We start from the raw sequence: 17,048 nt of genomic DNA, 5'->3' as shown, positions 1-17,048 counted from the left end.
TGCTGACGTCACTCGGGCTGCGCCTGGACCCCTCGCACGTGCCACATGTCCCTGCGCCAACCATCTTCGCCACAGGCGCTGCACCGTGGACACATCCCTATGGGTATCGGCTGCGATTTGACGAAGCGACCAAACTGCCCTTCTCAGCCCGATCACCATACCCCTCGTAAAGTCGTCTGTCTGCTGGAAATGCCTCCGTTGACGGCGGCCTGGCATTCTTAGCTATACACGTGTCCTGTGGCACACGACAACGCGTTCTACAATGACTGTCGGCTGAGAAATTACGGTACGAAGTGGGCCATTCGCCAACGCCGTGTCCCATTTATCGTTCGCTACGTGCGCAGCACAGCGGCGCATTTCACATCATGAGCATACCTCAGTGACGTCAGTCTACCCTGCAATTGGCATAAAGTTCTGACCACTCCTTCTTGGTGTTGCATTTGCTCTGTCAGTCAGTGTATATCATTATAACATTTCGCAAGGTGTAAGGCTGGCAATTGTGATCTACAGCTGACCGTACTACTAATCATGTCATTGCTGTCCTATTTCCTAAGCATTCTTCACATGTCCGATAGATCGGATGCGTCCTTCCCGGTGATTAATCCTGGGTTTAACGTACTATGAAGTATTGGATGGTTCAAATGAGGAACATGGTACTTCAAAACCCCCAAATTACTTCTTGAGATATGTTAATAAAAACTAGTTGATTGTTTAAACGATTCAACTAAATCATAACATGTAATTAATGAGTTTTCAAAACCTTGTTACAATCTTCCGATCAAATTTGCACTAATAATCCTGAGTCTAAGTCCAACAGTAACACAGACAGGGAATCATTCTTCATGCGAAAGGAGAATGTTGTCACGTTGGTTGGTGGTTTCAGTGACATCGAAATTATTCCTTGTGTTAACAACACGTTTCTGGAATAATAGGTTATTGAGGGGACAGTATGGTTCATACAATGGTATTCTAAAGCGTAGTACAAAATGTATGTTTTCTAAGATCAAAGCTAACAACAAAATATTCCTAGACGGAGAGAGCCAGAAGCTACCCACAGCTATACAAATTCACTGGCTTAGTTTCGAGGAAGTAAATTAAATGACAAGGAACTTGTCGGCATAAACATTCAAATTAATGCTTTTGTTTCCATGGTTGAATTTGACATCCTTATAACTAAAATCCCTGTAATCAGAACGGCTGGTTATATTAATTCACAGATTTATGCTTTTTCAGTTTCTTGTTCCATTCCGAGCTGAGAACATAGTGGTCATTATCTCCACATACTTATTTGTGATAATTAGATGTACTGTGTATGTAGTAGCGCATGGATAATTTTTTTTGATATTCGATTTAAAATATACATTCACTGATGTCGACCCAGAATAAGGGTTTTCCTACATGAACAATTCCTGTCAAGTAATTTTAAAATTGGTTACAGAAATTCTGTGGTACTTCGTCAGAACATGTTATCTCCAAAAATGTTGTTTTGAGATATGAGAATTTTTGTTTCCTCGGAAGTTATTTTCTAGAGCAAAGGGATACGATGTCTTTAGAATAGGTAATATGCCCTGTTCTTGTGATAAATAGCTTTCCTTCGATAACAGGCAAGTTACGCGCCATCCGTGCCAAACTGGTTTCTGCTTATGTTTATGAGCAAACGTACTACTGTAACAGCTAAACGCTACCGATACAATGCCACGAGATGTTACGTAACATACTTGCCAAACTGGTTTGATGTATAAGAGCAACTGAACTACGATAACAGCAGAAGGCTACAAGTAGTGTATGCCATGTTACGTAACATTTTCGCCAGACTGGTATTGTGGTTGTTGGTATTTCGTTTCCGTCTTAGGGGGCTTCAGACAACCCTTGAAAGGTAGCGAATTGTCAGCGTTAATACTGGTTCTTTTGCTGTTACGTCCCTTAGAGGATTGGAATATCTGTGGTCATCAAGGTCTGGTGAGTATGGAAATGACCTGAAAACCTGTGTCGCCTCGGGATCTGAACGAGCGTGTGATGTAATTATTGGAGCGTAAGGTTGGGAGAGGCGCACCGCGACGAGAAATACGGTGCGATCTCCGTTGTGCATTGCGTAAAGGTAGAAGAAAGAAGGAAAAATCGTGTTGACGTGTATGTAAACAGAGCTCTGTACGTCAACGAAAGCATGCATGGGATGGGAAGTCCAAATGAGTAGTATCGGAATTGAATTATCGAAGCACGTCAAATGTTTGGTTTCAAACGAAAAATTGACATGATAAACAACTAAATAAATTAAACGTACCAACATTTCATGCTTCCTGCCGGGCTGAGTGGCTCAAATGGTTGAGGTACTGGACTTTTGACTCCAACTTCGCAGGTTCGAATCTGGTCCAGTCTGGTGGTATTTGAAGGTGCTCAGATACGTCAGCCTCTTGTCGGTAGATTTACTAGAACGTAAGAGAACTCCTACGGGACTAAATTCCGGCACCTCAGCGTCTCCGAAAACCGTAAAAGTAGTTAGTGGGACGTAAAGCAAATAAAATTATCATGATGATTATAATGATTATTATTATTATTATTATTATTATTATTATTATTATTGTTGTTGTTGTTGTTGTTGTTCCGGGGATACCGTGGAGCACAGAAGTGTAAGAAGGTGCGAGCACGAATGGATGGACAGAAAAAACCAGTCTTAATTTAAAACTCTAAAATTTGAAATGTTATTTCTTTTCATGTCACTTTAAACTTGGTTAAACAATAACAATTAACAATTGGATGGATAAAGGTTAGCTTATGAGCTCGAGTAACAATATTAGAAAATCCTAGAACAATCAAATAACAACGATTTAATAGAATTAATTTGAAGCTCCCAAGTTACAAATTTTTCAATTTTTCAAGAGCACCACTGCTCCATTCAAACCATTCTCTAGGAGACTGAGCTCCAAAATTTACTACATTCAAAAGAGCGTCTTTACTCCACACACTTAAATATCTATGAGGCTACTGTACAAAATTTACAAGATTCAAGCCTCTCAAAGGCACAGTTTAATTTATTTTACATTAGGTAAAAATACCACCAGACTCCACTGTTTTATTCGCTCGAGAGTCTACATTACATTTAATTAGAAAATTAAATAAAAATATTTAACAGAGGCAATAAGTGCCCATTCTACCTGGCCTTAGTGAAAATAGGTTAAAATATTGGTCGGAAATCGAAATATTAGGAGGCGAACACTTGCACTCCTTTGAAATTCACGTGAAAATACTTCAAACCCTATGTGGGCTTATGGCCCGAAGTTACAGAGGCTAAGCCTATACTACGGATGTGACTAGATGGAGAGAAAATTTTACATTACAAAAGGGAGAGAGACATTTTAAGGTTTACGAAATCATAGTCACTCAATACCAACTTGAAGGGAATAAAATAGGGTTCACAGTCGTTTTTCCCTAAGTTATACTACCATCTTTAGACTTGGTTGAAAATTTACATTAAAAAGGTTGAATTTTACATTACGAATGAATTTGAAACCTTCCCCTCAGTTCAGCTTTCTGAGGCTATTATATGATTAGAAGAGGTCTGCCATTACGTTGATCTGGTGGACCTTCCGGGGATGGAAAATGCTAGCCCCCTGCCTCCTCTGCGTACACACTCTACTGCTTGACTGTAGCGATCGAAAGACAACATGGCCCAAGAGGCCTCAGCTTTTAAAGCAGAGAGGAAGGTTCCCGATTTCTCTGGGCTGAAGCCCTGTATCCTCCCACAAATACCATTGGTTGTTTAAATAAATGTACAAAATCCTGCTTGGCTAAAATTTTAAGCATGCTTGAAGAGATAGAAGTGTTAGTAACCTTAGAACACCAAAAACAATCTACAAATAATTGAAAACCTATGAATAAAACAAATTCACTTGAAATTTAATTTTCCGTCCTCACACCAGAGGGGGCACACAAATCTACAGTAGAGTCATCTGGAGATAAATTTCGAAACTTTTTCAGAAATGATTTTCACTGTTCATATAAAAGATGACCTTTTAAAAGGCGCTCACTTGAAATGCACGGAACGGGTGTATCTCCGGTACAATTATTATTATTATTATTATTATTATTATTATTATGATTATTATTATTAACAGGTCATTAAGAGCTGAAAGACCGGGCGAGTTGGCCGTGCTCTTAGGGGCGCGCAGCTGTGAGCTTGCATCCGGGAGATAGTGGGTTCGAACCCCACTGTCAACAGCCCTGAAGATGGTTTTTCATGGTTTCCCATTGTCACACCAGGCAAATGCTGGGGCTGTGCCTTAATCAAGGCCACGGACGCTTCCTTCCCACTCGTTAGCCTTTCCTATTCCATCGTCGCCATAATACCTATCTGTGTCGGTGTGACGTAAAGCAACTTGCAAAAGAAAAAGAACTGAAAGACATGAAGTAAAATACTAAAATATGCGTGGTTTAGGAGGAAACAAGATAAAATATACGTCACAGGAGGCAACATCGGTCGCAGTAGTTAACTACAGATTACTATGCCTGAGACTAGAACCAGGTAAATCTCTTGGGGTTCAGTCAGCTGTAACCTCGTATTGTGGTTAGCACGAGAGGACGAAGTGTGACAAAGAGGTTTTGTGTATAAACATCAAACATATCACATCAACAAATCTGAGAAACGTAAACATGGTTACACCTGAGATACATGTAGCTATTAATCTGACGCCAGCCCGACAGTCGCTTTAATGAGTACCAGATGAGTTATCAAATTATACACAATTCACAGATGTCGAACGTATCTAAGAGGACTCCATCACAACCACATCCTACATTTTACTGTGATGGTGATAATAACAAATCGCAGCAGATTACGTTACTGCGTGTTAAGACGATGCCGGTAGAAAACACCTGTTTAAGACATCAGGCCCCAGAAGAAGAAGAAGAAGAAGAAGAAGAAGAAGAAGAAGGTAACGGGAGCCACATAGTCAGCAGGAAATAGGCGAACAAGGCTCACATTAGTGACACAGACATAAGAGTGCCATGGTCGTTGGAACTACAGTCGTAATAGTAACACTCTGTTGTAGAAAATAATGAACGAACGTACAGTAGGGGCACTGTAATTAGAGTAGTACGTACACGTGTACGAACGTACACGAAAAAGCCTGTGTACACGAAACATTTACTTATGTTAAACATTACAGCACAACACTTTGGAAAACAAAAATATACAGATTGCCTTACACTAAAAGAAATTTTAAATTTTCTTCTTAAGTTAAACGTTAACTTATACTTCCCATTTCAGTAGTGATTAATATAAAACACGTATTTTATTGAATTTTTAAATGAGATAAAGGTGGTGGTAGTTGTGATGATGATGATGATGATGATGATTATAGGTATTTGAAAGTCATCGACTGAAAAACCACCGAACCGCTTTCAAAGTCAATGTCTAGCGTTTTAATAAGCATTGTCTACCGTGCGCTGTGTTCATCTTTCGCCACGTACAAGGCACTCGCGCACTGAAACTCTCGATTTATAGTTTTTGTTACCTCCTCGGATTCATGAGAATGTCGAACTGTCGAGACTCTAAATACTACATCGATTCTGTACTGTACTCCCAAGTCTATACGCTGAGGAAATGGCGTAAAATGTGACATACCAAACTGAAACTCGTAGCAATTGCTCAAACTGACCATCCTGCACTTCTCTGCAGGCTTCACTTCTCCGAATCCAATTGCGACGCATTCGAGCCAAGACACCAGGATTGTTCAGAATATCGTCTGCTGCTTAAAAAATGCGTTCACGGAGGTCATCCGAAGTGGTTACTTCTGTTCGATATACTTCATTTTTCATGTCCCGCAGACATAAAAGTATACTGGAATTAGGACTGGATATCTGGCTGGCCAATTGATAGTTCCACATCGTCCTGCCCACCCTGGAGGAAATTGCTGCACCATCGTGTAAAATCCACCTGGTATTGTGTAGTCGAAGCGACGCGTCCTCTGAAAGCTCCAGTAACGTACTGTATCTATGAGCAAGATAACATTAATAAAAAGATGATTAGTCCAAGTAACCGACCTCCTACTACACCCATCCAGATATTAATTCAGAACCGGTGCTGGAAGTTACATTGTCCTACTGAGTGGGAATGTTCCACAGCCTATGAGTGGGATATAATGGGTGCGAACCCCTCTGTCGGCATCCCTAAAGATGGTGTTCCGTGGTTTCCTATTTTCACACCAAGGAAATGCTGGGGTTGTACCTTCATTAAGGCCACGGCCGCTTCCTTCCCGATACAGCCATTTCTTGTCCCATCGTCACCATAAGGAAAGCTACAGCGATCAAATATGCAGGTAAGATGATTGGTACCAGTCTGAGTGTCTCAGACGGTTGAGGCGCTGACCTTCCGACCCTCAAATTGGCAGTTTGGAACTTGGCTCAGGCCGATGGTATTTGAAGGTGCTCAAATACGTCAGCCTCGTGTCGTAGATATACTGGCACGTAATAGAACTCCTGAGGTATTAAATGTCGGCACCTCGGTGTCTCAGAAAACTTTAAGAATAATTAATGGTACGTAAGGCAAAATGACGCCAATAAAAAGATGATTGGTCCAAGTCACCGACCTTCCACTGTATCCATCCAGATATTAATTGAGAGCTGGTGCTGGAAGTTGCCTTGGAATACTAAGAGGGCTTGTTCCACAGTCCGAGCGAGTTGTGTGTATATTAAGCAATCCTTGTCCTGTAAACTTTGCCTCACGTGTCACAAATACACATGACAGAAAGTCTGGATTGCGTGCTTTATCCATTAACCAGCCGCAAAAATCCACTCATAAATCATCACCGAGCTTGATAGCAGCAGTCGCTAAATTTCGGCCAGTATCCAGTATTCGGTATATACTGGGTTCGAACCACTCTGTCAGCAGCCCTGAAGATGGTTTTCAGTGCTTTCCCATTTTCACATAAGCAAATGCTGGCGCTGTACCTTAATTAAGCCCACTGTTGCTTCCTTTCTCATTCTAGCCCTTTCCTGTCCCGTAGTCGCCGTAAGACCTACCTGTGTCGTGGCGACGTACATCAACTTTTTAAAAAAAATGGTAAAGAGCTGGTAAAAGACACTACAACCGTTGAATGTGGTCAGGATGCATTCACTCTTCATGCAGTGTCCTACGTATGGTCCAATTTGGTACACCAACGGCACGTGTTATAATACGCGTACGGCGCCCGGGATCATCGTTTACCATTGTCAGGATGTATTTTTCCGCGTCTAGGATTACACGTGGCCGTTCAGGCGTGATTTAACACAACCTGTGTCGCGAACACGCTGCACTACAGCAAGTATCTTTGCTGGATTCGGCAGCCGTCTCTTGTGAAACACTTCCCGATAGATTCGTGGAGCGCGACCGTATTCTGTTCTGCCTCACGATACACTAGCAGAATATCATGGTATTCATGTCCGACTCGTTGGCTGAATGGTCAGCGTACTGGCCTTCGGTTCAGAGGGTCCCGGGTTCGATTCCGCACCGGGTTAATTCCAATGGCCCGGGGCCTGGGTGTTTGTGGTGTCCCCATCATCCCTGCAACTCGCACACCACACATGACACTGCCCTCCACCACAATAATACGCATTTACATACACATGGCAGATACCGCTCACCCTTATTGGAGGGTCTGCCTTACAAGGGCTGCATTCGGCTAGAAATAGCCACACGAAATTATCATAATTATTATCATGGTATTCGTGGTTTTCATACACTGGCATTATTCAAATACTACTCCTACTACTACTACTACTACTACTACTACTACTACTACTACTACGATGTAACTCGCGTGCGACAAGTACGGACGATACTTCGTCTCTCTGACAGCTGTTATTCAGGTGAGGGTCAGGTAGGCAGCTCATACCTCTAGCCCGTTTTCATGCAGGGTTCGGGAACCTGTGTAACCGCATCTTCGTCGCTAGGAACAGCTGACAACACAGCTACACGAAAGACGTTATGCTTCTAGGCACAGAATGGAAAAATTGGACGCCGTTTGGTATGAGAAATTGAAGAATATCCTGCAAATTTTGTTGATGATGCCAGTATGAGAGTAGAAAGATGACCAAACGACACTACCTCAAAACTTTTCTCTTCCGTTTAGAACAGATATCTGTCTGAGGACGACAAGTGACAACACTTCTCTGATTCCTGGGCGCTTTATAGCGGGCCTCCTGGGGAAGACAAATTCTTTTAAAACACATCTTACAGAAAACTACTAAATATATTGAAACCCTACTTGTGATTTTTTCGGACAGTATAACGTATACGCCAAAATGATCACAAGCTACATAAAAGTAGATTTCAGAATGCCAAATCCCAAATTATATGACAGACTCTTCATTCTAAAAGTATATTTAATAAGATGGCAGTCAGCTGGATACCGTTGTGACAACCCTGTGCAGACGTTTTAAAATAACATCGACGTGGATTTCAACACTAACGTTCTTCGTGAGTTCTCATTCGATGAGTGCACGCTTGTTGCATTTATCACCTGGGCATTTTGCGGTAAAGGTTATTGCCTTGATCATTCTATAACATACTCTCACATGCATTAGTATTTTACACTTGCGCTTCCTGACTGCCTGTAATGCATTTATAAACGTCAACAACATTCCTATGCATGTAGATCAACTCTTCAAACTTTAAAGTGGCTCTTGGTTCAATGCGGCTTTTTACAGAAGAACGACTGGCGCCATTGCATTCAGAGACAAATACAGGACCCATGTTGTAATTCCGGTCCCGCTCCCCTCGTTAAAGCCCGTGAGGTGTTATTTGAGAGAGCTGACTTGTTTCTCACAGAATACCGCTGATCGCAACTGTGGTATTGCTACACCTCCGTTAGATTTCACATAAAATACTACCGCTCTTGGAGAATACACCTTGTACTAAACGGAACAAACACTTGCTCTAATTTCTGTCATGAAATCCCCTTAACTTTCTTCCTAACTGCATCACTTTAATTTTAGAAATGGCCATTTTCATATCGCACTCCCTGCATAAATTTTCGAGCTCCGAGATATTAGATCGCAAGCTTTCAAAACTGCTTGCCTAGTTATTGACATAAACCAAACTGCATACTACTGTACATTTACCCTATATGAAACCCTTTCTGCCATTTTTTACCTTTCTGACTTTCAGTGAATGATTCATATAAACCATAAAATCTAAGGGTGAAAATTACGGCCTTGTCTAACCCCTATAACTAGTCTGAATCGAGGACTCATTTGATCAAAAGTCCTCACCGCGGTCCAATTTCCAACATGAATGCCATCCATTCTTTAACATCCCCTCATATCACAATCCATGAGCATGGCAATATTTTTTGCATTGGTAGGTAAAATTACGTAACATACAATGAATATAATTCTGTGGCCATTGTTCAGAACATGATAACTCCAACAATGGCCTTTCTGTGCTAAGACAGTAGTTATGTGAAAGAAACAATCCTCTTTCGTTTGGTATAGATCTGATATCTCCCCCTGATCCTAAGCCCTGACTACAGCATTGGTCTAAAACACAGGGCGTTGTTATGTTATTATTTTTTCAACATAGTCCGGCTCCATGGCTAAATTCTTAGCGTGCTGGCGTTTGACCACAGGGGTTCCGGGTTCGATTCCAGGCAGGGTCGGGAATTTTAACCTTCATTGGTTAATTTCGCTGACATGGGGGCTGGGTGTATGTGTCGTCTTCATCATCATTTCATCCTCATCACGACGCGCAGGTCGCCTACGGGAGTCAAATCAAAATGCCTGCATTTGGAGAGCCGAACATGTCTTCGGACACTCCCGGCACTAAAAGCCATACTCCATTTCATTTCATTTTCAATATATTTAATTGACCTTTGTTGGAACAAAATTTGGACATCCTCCCTGTACAAGGAACACTCACAGCACACATACAAGAATATAAATTGTCAGTGCAAAGTACATATAAGAAATGAAACGCAAATCGTCCACATTCTTCAAGTACAGAACACTACATTGAATCTCTCTTTCGGAAGAAGAGGAGGAGAACTACAAAACACTGGCAACAATGAGAAGAGCACAACGTCAAATTCTTATTTCCGCGGTTCTCAAAAAGTCCATCACAGCATTGATAACTGAATTGCTTTTACCGTGCAACACCAATGCAGGGCTGGTCGGCAACGGCATTTGTAGATCAGATAGTTCAGAAGCATCATAAAGGCCACACTTAAACAAAATTTGGTTGAGATCTCCATCATCCGCACACTGACATCGACAGCGGTGTGAATACAAAACCGCTATGCGATGTAGATGTGACGGGAATGATCCATGATTTAGCCTCATTCGGATTACTGAAACCGTTAGACCTCGTGACCGATGAATCGTATAATACCATGGCATAGGTGATGTTGAGTTGTACGAGACATAAGCTCTACCTTAATGCAGTTGAGATGTTTCACATTACGTAGACCATTTGTGACGAATTTGTTGTCGAATATTGGGAATAAAGTCAATCCATGCGAGTTGTAGCGCTGTAAGTAGACCTTCCGATGCTCCACGTTTGGCTTGTACGTCAGTTTTTTCGTTGCCAAAAATTCCACTATAACCTTTGACCCAAGGAAATGCTATGGAGCAACCTGAAGTGTAGATGTTAAAAGCTCTCTCCGCGAAGTCATGCAAGTAACCATGCATTTGGAGATTCCAATGGAGATTTTGTAATTTCTTCGTAATACTTTGTGAGTCCGTAATGATGAGAGCGAAATCGAATCGCTTGTTTTGGCAAAACTGAAGTACAGCACATATAGCTGAAAATTCCGCTGTATGAATAGAGGTTTCTGGCGGTAGTTTGAAGCTACCGCATTCTTTCGTTTGTTGGCAGTGATATGCATATCCCACCGAGTCTTGGAATTTGGAAATATCCGTGAAGATATAAGTACTATTGGTCCACATGGAGCGAATCAGAGCCGGAATGTAGTTCTGTGTATGAGCTTCTGTGGTGAGATATCTAGGTAGATCGTATGTCGGCAGTCGATGTGAAGAACACTAAGAGCTGGCTTCATATCCGGGCGTGGTTCGTGTTTTGAGAGTTAGTGAGAAAATCGTTTTCAGTTCGTTGTAGCAGCCTAACAGCAGCTGTGCAATAAGAATGGGATGCTGTGAAATAGCAGAACGTTGTAACAAAAATTTCTTGCCTATCATTTCTCGGCACATATGCAAAGATAATTCTCCAGTTTCTATCAAGAGAGCATTTGTTGGTGTGGGCCTCATAGCATCCAAACAGATTCGGATCGCCCGAAATTTTATGGTGTCGAGTTTCTTCGTGACGTATGCAGGAGTATTCCCATACAAAAAACTCCCATAATAAATCATGGAGCGTATCATGGAACGATACAGAATCAAAAGTATAACAGGATCAGCTCCTCGCCAGGTATGTGTCACAAAGCGGAGAGTATTAATCGCTCGTTCAATTTTTGGAAGAATGTGAGCAATATAGCAACTCCAAGTTAGTCGACTATCAAAGTGCATACCCAATAGCCGAAATGATGATTTCACTGGAAATGTGAATGTTCATAAATGGAAATCACCAATCTGAGGTAAAGGCCTCTTCCGGGTAAAAGTCACCACAGTAGATTTCGATGGACACAATTCAAGACCATTATTATGCAACCATTTTGCCAGATTGCAGGCCACATAATGTAACCAAAGAGATGTAACCTCGAAGATAGACGAAGTAGTGTAAATGCATACATCGTCCGCATACTGTAAAACGTGAATCGAGCGGCTGAACAGGTGCTCAAGTTCAGCAGTATAAATTTTATACAAAAGCGGGCTGAGCACAGCGCTCTCTGGGAGACCTTTACACACGCGATGAGGGCCATGTAAACGACTATGTCCATCTCGTACGTAGATATTTCGTTCTTGTAAGAATGTCTGAGGACCACATATAAAAGCTGGAAGCATATGGAATGTTTGAAGCTTACCGAAGAGAACTGGTGTACCGACCTAATCATAAGCTGAGCTGATATCCAGTGGGAGAGCCACAAGATATCCATTAATCGCAAAGCAATGTTTTATTGCAGACTAGCAAGATACCCGTTCTTCGCTACGGTATTATACTGAAATTTATAATTGAATGCTTATTGTTTTAGATATATAATCCGCCGAAATTCGCGATCTGACTCGTTTTCGGCGAGAATCCACCAAAATTCCCCATCTGACTCGTTTTCTATTAGATTTCGGCATGTTTCCTCCCATTTTTCAATCGTCCTTTCCAGCAATCGATTTCGTACTTCCCGGGCTAGGCTCAGGTATTCCTCCCGGTCAGTTGGGTCCCTAAATCTTTGCCATATTTTCCTATAATCATTTTAAATATGGATAAAATCCTTCAGGAGAACCGGCGTGGTGTCATATTGGTGCCTTGGCAGCACTAAACCCGCGCCCGGACTGCATTCTTAGTCATTACCAGTCCAGGAGCCGTTTCCAGCGCAGTCCGCAAAACAGACGACGGTCCGGAACATTATTATTATTATTATTATTATTATTATTATTATTATTATTATTATTATTATTATGTGTTGCTGTAATGGCTGATGACAGGGAAAACCGGAGTATCCGGAGAAAAACCTGTCCCGCCTCCGTTTTGTCCAGCACGAATGACACATGTAGTGACCGGGATTTGAACCACGGAACCCAGCTGTGAGAGGCCGGCGCGCTGCCGCCTGAGCAACGGAGGATCCTTATAAGTACATTAAGAACAGTAAAATCAATAGGTTTCACCTCCTTCTACACCCCACCACCGTTAAGTTTATTTACCGCCACCCACTCCCCTCCCAAAAAAAATTAAAACAAGGCTTGTTTCTTTATGTTTAAAGGAGATTCCAAACACCAATGTTCACGTCTTTTACCTTCAGTTTTGAGATATAAGTATCCCCATAAAAAGAATTTATTTTTTCACTTCATTTCACACTACTCCCCCCCACCCCCACCCCACTAAGTGAATATTCCCGCAAAAAATACGTGTTTCTTTAATAGTAAAGGATCTTCTAAAAACCAATTATCACGACTCTAACTTCTTCAGTTTTTGATTTATGTGTCCTCATGAAAGGAATCAACTCCTTTACACTCCCGCCCTCCAAGATGGTTTCCTCCCAAAAACGCGTTTTTCTTTGTTTTTAAAGGAGATCCAAATACGAATTTTCACGTCTGTAACAGCTTTAGATTTTATTAGATGTATGTATTCTCATACAATTAAGTCAATTAAATTTTCAATTATTTCACACACACACACACACACACACACACACACACACACTCATTGGATTTTCCGAGAATACGTGTTTCTTTACTTTTAAAGCAGATTGCAAATATCAAATTTCACGTCTGTAATTCCTTCATTTTTGAGATATCAGTAGCGTAATTAAAAGAATTCAACACCATTTTCAGTCACATTTACCCCCCCCCCTCCACCCAAGTGGCATTTCCGAAAACTAAAAATACACGTTTCTTTATGTTTAATAGAGATAAAAATACCATTTTTCTCTTCTGTAACATGCTAAGTTATTTTAGATATACTGTAAAAATTTTCATTTTAAAATTTCTCCCCTTTTGAGTTCCCCTTAAGTGGAGTTTCCAAAAACATATCACCTGTGTTTCTTTACATTTACAGGAGATTCCAAACACCCACTTTTTACGTCTGTAACATTTTACGTTTCCAAGATATTCTGTAGATATAGTCTTTCAAAAAATTCACCCCAATTTGTCACTCCTGTTTAACCGCCATTAATTGGATTTTCCAGAAACTAAAAAAATACGTGTTTCTTTATTTATAAAGGAGATCGCATATACAAATTTTCAGTTCTGTAATATCGTTCGTTTCTGAGATATATGTATCCTCATTAAAGTCATTCAACCCATTTTTCACCCTTTTACAGCAAACAAAAAAATACGTGTTCCTTTATTTTTAGAGGAGATTCTAACTACCAATTTTTACATCTGTAAATTTTAAAGTTCTAAGATGTAGACACACTCATTTTAAAAAATTCACCCCCCCCTTTTCATCCTCCAATATTTGGAATTTTCAAAAACGAAAAAATACATGTTTCTTTACTTTTAAAGTAGATCCCAAATACCAATTTCCAGGTCTGTAATATCTTCAGGTTCTGAAATATAAGTAGCCTCATTTAAGACATTCAACCCATTATTCACCCTTTTACACCCTTCCTATTGGGATTTTCCGAAAACGAAAGAATACGTGTTTCTTTATTTTTGAAAGAGATTCTAAATACCAATTTTTACATCTATAAACTTTAAAGGTTTTGAGATATAGATACACTCATTTAAAAAATCACCCCCCTTTTCATCCCCCCCCATTAATTGGATTTTCCAAAAACAAATAATACGTGTTTCCTTATTTTAAAGGAGATCCCAAACACCAATTTTCAGATCTGTAATATATTCAGGTTCTGAAATATAAGTAGACTCATGAAAGGCGTAGGACAAATTTTTCAGACTTTTCCACCCTTCCTATTAGGATTTTCCGAAAACAAAATATACATGTTTCTTTATTTTTAAAGGAGATTCTAAATACTAATTTTCACATCTATAACCTTTAAAAGTTTTGAGATATAGATACTCATTTTAAAATATTACCCCCTTTTCACCCCCTCTTAATTGGATTTTCCAGAAACAAAAACATACGTGTTTCTCTATTTTTAAAGGAGATCCCAAACACCAATTTTCAGGTCTGTAATATCTTCAGTTTCTGAGATATAAGTAGCCTCATTAAAGGCATTTAACCCTTTCTTCACCCCTTTTCACTCCTCCTATTGCGATTTTCCGAAAACGAAAAAATACGTGTTTATTTTTAATGAAGATTCTAAATGCCAATTTTTACATCTGCTAACTTTAAAAGTTTGGAGATATAGATTCACTCATTTTAAAAATTCACCCCCTTTTCACCCTCCCATTTATTGGATTTTCCAAAAACAAAAAAATACATGTATCTTTATTTTTAAAAGGGATCAAAAGTACCAATTTTCAGGTCTGTAATATATTCAGTTTCTGAGATATAAGTACCGGTATCCTGATTAAAGGCATTCAACCCATTTTTCCCCATTTTCACCCTATTCACCCCTCCTATTGGAATTTTCTGAAAACAAAAAAATACGTGTTTCCTTATTTTTAAGGAAGATTCTAAATACCAATTTTTACATCTGTAAACCTTTAAAGTTTTGAGATATAGATACACTCATTTTAAAATTTCACCCCCCTTTTCACCCCCTTAGAGAAGGAATATCCAAAAATCCTCTCTTAGCGAGCACCTACATCTTAATATGAATATATCCCCAAAATTTCATTTCTTTATGTCCGGTAGTTTTGGCTCGGCGATGATGAATCAGTCAGTCAGTCAGGACAAGTTATCTATATATATAAAACTAGCAAGATACCCGTGCTTCGCTACGGTATTATACTGAAATTTATAATTGAATGCTTATTGTTTTAGATATATAATCCGCCGAAATTTGTGATCTGACTCGTTTTCGGCGAGAATCCACCAAAATTCCCGATCTGACTCGTTTTCTATTAGATAACGGCGTGTCTCCTCCCATTTTTCAATCTTCCTTTCCAGCAATCGATTTCGTACTTCCCGGGCTAGGCTCAGGTATTCCTCCCGGTCAGTTGGGTCCGTAAATCTTTGCCATCTTTTCCTATATTCATTTTTAATATGGATAAAATCCTTCAGAAGATACGGCGTGGTGTCATATTGGGTGCCTTGGCGGCACTGAACACGCGGCCGGACTGCATTCTTAGTCATTAGCCGTCCAGGAGCCGTTTCCAGCGCGTCAGCACATTTGACGACGGTCCGGAACATTATTATTATTATTATTATTAATATTATTATTATTATTATTATTATTATTATTACTAGTATGTGTAGCTGGAATGGTTGATGACAGGGAAAACTGGAGTATCCGGAGAAAAACCTGTCCCGCCTCCGTTTTGTCCAGCACGAATGTCACATGGAGTGACCGGGATTTGAACCACGGAACCCAGCTGTGAGAGGCCGGCGCGCTGCCGCCTGAGCAACGGAGGATCCTTATAAGTACATTAATAACAGTAAAATCAATTGGTCTCACCTCCTTCTACACCCCACCGCCGTTAAGTTTATTTACCGCACCCCCCCCCCCCAAAAAAAATTAAAAGAAGGCTTGTTTCTTTATGTTTAAGTAAAATTCCAAACACCAATGTTCACGTCTATTACCTTTAGTTTTGAGGTATAAGTATCCCCATAAAAGTAATTTACTTTTTTCATTTCATTTCACACTACTCTCCCCCCCCCCCCCCCACCTAAGTGAACTTTCCAGCAAAAATACTTGTTTCTTTAATAGTAAAGGATCTTCTAAATACCAATTATCACGACTCTAAATTCCTCAGTTTTTTATTTATGTGTCCTCATGAAAGGAATTCGACTCCTTTACACTCCCGCCCTCCAAGATGGTTTCCCGCCCAAAACGCGTTTTTCTTTGTTTTTAAAGGAGATCCAAATACGAATTTTCACGTCTGTAACAACTTTAGTTTTTATTAGATGTATGTATTCTCATACAATTAAGCCAATTAATTTTTCAATTCTTTCATCCCCCCCCCCCGCTTCATTGGATTTTAAGAGAATACGTTTTTCATTACCTTTAAAACAGATTGAAAATATCAAATTTCACGTCTGTAACATCATTTTTGATATATCAGTAGCCTAATTAAAAGAATTCAACACCATTTTCAGTCACTTTTACCGCCCCCCTCCTCCGCCAAAGTGATATTTCCGAAAACTAAAAATACACGTTTCTTTATGTTTAATAGAGATAAAAAATACCATTTTTCACTTCTGTAACATGTTAAGTTTTTTTAGATATACTGTAAAAATTCTCATTTTAAAATTTCACCCCTTTTGAGTTCCCCTTAAGTGGAGTTTCCAAAAACAAATCACCTATGTTTCTTTACATTTACAGGAGATTCCAAACACCCACTTTTTACGTCTGTAACATTTTACGTTTCCAACATATTCTGTAGATATAGTCTTTCAAAAA

The sequence above is a fragment of the Anabrus simplex genome, chromosome 2 (genome assembly GCF_040414725.1).
Source record: "Anabrus simplex isolate iqAnaSimp1 chromosome 2, ASM4041472v1, whole genome shotgun sequence".
NCBI classification, from domain to species: Eukaryota; Metazoa; Arthropoda; class Insecta; order Orthoptera; family Tettigoniidae; genus Anabrus; species Anabrus simplex.
This window is presented reverse-complemented; position numbering follows the sequence as displayed.